This window comes from Papaver somniferum, chromosome 7 (assembly GCF_003573695.1).
Source record: "Papaver somniferum cultivar HN1 chromosome 7, ASM357369v1, whole genome shotgun sequence".
Classification (NCBI taxonomy): domain Eukaryota; kingdom Viridiplantae; phylum Streptophyta; class Magnoliopsida; order Ranunculales; family Papaveraceae; genus Papaver; species Papaver somniferum.
The window spans coordinates 175,157,645-175,161,565 of NC_039364.1; the positions used below are offsets into that span (position 1 = coordinate 175,157,645).

Sequence of the window (3,921 nt, forward strand, 5' to 3'; positions counted from 1 at the left end):
ATCTCTCTCACTTAAGGTCTTAGCTATTTGGCGGACTTGAAATTCTAACTTAGCAAGAGTCTGAGCATTAGTTTGAAAGTTCTGCTTGGTTTCCTGTTAAAAACTAACTTGGCTCTTTACTAACATGTCCTGGCTCTATGCTAACATATCCTGGATCTTTCTTAATATACTAAGAGATTCCTCTAAGCTCGTCATTCTATTCTCTAAAGAGTTCTGAAACTGACCTGAAGAGTTCTTATCTGAACCAAAACCTGGGGGAGCATTAGAATTACTAAACTGACCTTGACTCTGGCCCTTAGACCACGAAAGGTTCGGATGGTTTCTCCAACCAGGATTATAGGTTTCTGAATATGGGTCAAACTTCTGACGGTTATCGAATCTAGTGTTATTATAGAGAGCATTGGCTTGCTCTTCATTATTCTGGCCTTCCCAAAAAGGCTTTAATCTACCACTAGTGTGACCCACTTCTAAAGCTTCTAACCTTTTCGTTATAGCAATAATTTTGGCATCTGATTCAAAGTTTCATTCTACCCTATTAATGTTTCCTCTGCCTAGAAGAATTTTTTTATGGGGTCCCCTATTACTTTCCAATTGTTGGGTCTTTTCGGCGATTTCATGCAAATATGTCATCGCATCATCAACTGTTTGGTTTTCAAACCCACCTGTACACATAGATTATACTGTGGTTGTAGTGGGATAATCTAAACCCTCATAAAGGATCTGAACTAACCTAACCTTTTCTAAACCATGATGAGGACATTGGGATAATAGATCATTGAACCTTTCAAATACCTATACAAGGATCCTCCCTCCTGTTGAGAAAATGTGCAGATCTGCGTCCTAATAGACGATGTTTTGTGCCTAGAGAAAAACTTGTTCAAAAAGGCAGATGTAAGTTGTTCATATGTTTCAATTGATTCGGAAGCCAAACTATATAGCCACGATTTGGCTTTATCTTTCAAGGAAAAGGGGAATAACCTGAGTTTCAAAGCATCATCATCAAGGTTTCTAATTTTTAGGGTACTACAAATTTCCTCAAAGTCCCTAACATGGAAATAGGGGTTTTCATTTTCTTTCCCTAAAAATATTGGGAGCAACTGTAAGGTTCCAGGCTTAAGTTCATAATTTGCTTCAGTTTCAGATAACCTGACACACGAGGGACGAGTAGTCCTAGTAGGGTTCAACAAAGCTTTTAAAGTTTCCATTTCTGGCACTATTGGAATATCAGGGATTTTCTCCTCAAACGGACGTTCAAAAATGGAATCTTCAAGAATCGGGCTTTCTAAATTGAGGTAATCGAGACGCTTAGAACTACTAGGTTTCTCTTTAACAAATCTACCTAGGGTGTCTCTTTTACGTTCAGGAATGCAAAAGAATAAGGTAGGGAATTCTATGTAATCACAAAACAAGGCTGACTCAACCAAATCAAACCTATTAATTTCTAGCAAACAAAAAGCATGATGGCTCCACTTAGATTGTTTCTATACCAGCTTCTATTCTTTCGAAAAGGAACTCGTTACAATCTGAGCAAACCCCTCTGAAATCAAACCGAGTCAAAGTAAGTTGAATAGAGGAGAGGGAAGCTCGGTGGATCTTTGATACCCAAAGGCCTCACCGGTATTATAAGGCGGCGCAGTCACGCATTCAGCTCACATAAACCATCATGGAATTCGAAGTATGCTTAAAAGAGTAACCAATATTTTTTCGAACGACTTTCCTATTAAGCTCGTTACCCTATAGGTCTCGTTCTAGTCAAAATTTTAGGCTTACGTTCGCGTTTGGTTTCGTTTTCCTAAGGAGGGCAAGAAGAGAACGGTGATGAAATCCGAACCCTTATCTTTTATGGCCAGTCAAGCCCTTTACTAGGAAATTAAATCAGCCGTTTTCAAGTCCTCAGCATATATGCAAACGAAGGAATATAGTAAACCCGCTGACAGGGGATTCACGGGTGTTTCGAAAAACTTACCTCCCGTACCAGACGGGCGAAGAACCGCTGAAGTCGACTCGAGCCACAACTCCTATGTCATGTACGAACTCGAGGTGCCGAGGCGATATCGTAATCATAGTCCTTCTCTGCATACAGTTTATATTTAAACTACCCTTCTGTAGGGTTTAAAAATAATGTCCCAAAGTTTAAAGTCCAAAGTGTCCAAAAAGAAAAGAAAAATTACAAAAATAATAAAACCTAATACAGTTTTTTTTTTAATAAGGAAAAATAAACAAAACCCTAAGAAATAAAATAACTAAAAGAAACTGTCTTCTTTTCCGTTCTTTTCGCTTTAATCTTTCGCTCCAAGTCTTTATGCTTTAAGATCCAGTCTTTACGAAATCACCAAACTCCTTGGCTCAATTTTCTTTATGATCCAAAACCTGTAGACAAAAGATAAATACCCAAAAACGTAAAAAAGAACAAAAATAATAAAAACCTAACAAAATAAAAGAAAAATAAGTCTAAAACCCTAAAAGCAAATCCGCGTCGGCGGCACCAAAAATTGATGTATTTTATAGATAGTGGTAAAAGTGGTTCGATTCTCAGACTTGCGAAGGATAAAATATAGACTTAAATTCTAAAACTAAAATAGAAAACTCACTAATAATTATAGCAAACACTGACAAAGTTGATATCAATATTAAAAGACAACTGAGGCTAAGATTCCACTATTTTCCAAGTTCAAAGTGATTTAATCCAATCTTTATATTTATGCAATTTTTCTCGTTCAATTTGATTCTAAAATATTGCAACAAGTAGATTTTCAAAAGCAATAATTGTAAATATCAAGTATGAAGCATCAAAAGTCTATAAACTAAGCATACTTCATCAAAATAGATCACAATCACTCAAGTAAAAATCATATTCAATTATAGCTCAAGGCAAATAATCATAATAATAATTGCAATAAATAGATGAAATAGAATATACCACTTCTTGTTGGAAAAATAGCTTCCTCTATCGCCTCAGCAATAGGGTTTAGCTCCTTGTATTAATCATGATCTTAAAATATTTGTTTATGGCTCAAAAGATGATTAAAAGGATGAAAAGTAATAACACAGCCGATTTGCAACAGCGTGAGTGTGTTACAGAATCTCTGTTACAAAGGAGAAATAGTAGCTAAAGACCTTAGGAAATCACAGTTGATAAACGATAAATAGGTTCTGCTGTTGAATAGCGATATTTGTCTGCGACAGTTGCTTGTGCGTCTTATGTTCTTCGTGTTCTAGGTATTGCAGCAGCAGACACAAAACTTCAACTTTTGATTTCAGCTTTCTGTTCTCTCCTAAACTTCCCCAAAGTGTACGTAACCCTTCCTTGACCTATCCGTGCTCCTTTTATAGCCGACAGGTCGATTAAACCTCAAGAAATCTTCGGTTATTCTTATTTTTCCTCCACCTCAAGTCTCGGGATTTCTTTCCCTGCTAAATCTTCTTTACGCTTTTAGATGAGCCGTATACACTCCAAATAGGCTAGAGAAATATTCTATCTCGAATTAAACCCAACAGAATCATGTAACTGCCATATATAAACTCACCAGAGCCCGAAATATCTTCTCCTCCTCTGTTTTGATTGATTCGAAGATTTGTTGCTATTTTTGCGAATCTGAGACACATACCAATCCTGTTTTGATGAATCAACTGAATCCCAATCCATCTCCACGTCAAACTCCGACTAAAACTAAGCCTAGTCAGCAACAGAACCCGATAAACTTCTGAAACCTCTGTTTGCTTCTCCCGGCTTATATAGCCCAATTAGTTTGGTCCAATCCCTTGTACCAACTCTGTTATACTCTAAGAAGTCCATCCCAAAAGAAATATGCTGTTGAATCTCTCCAAATCAGCCAAGAAATCCAACTCCAAATGTTGCTTCGCTGCTGCATTAATTCCCGCCAAAAAGAACTCGTTTGAATTGTGAAGAAGAAGAGGCGC

The 3,921-nt window shown here is 37.1% G+C and overlaps 1 pseudogene; it reads left to right on the top strand.

Annotated features, from left to right (window-relative positions):
• Window positions 1-742: 742 nt before the first annotated feature.
• Window positions 743-841, top strand: LOC113300717 (annotated as a pseudogene).
• The last annotated feature ends 3,080 nt before the right edge of the window (window positions 842-3,921 follow it).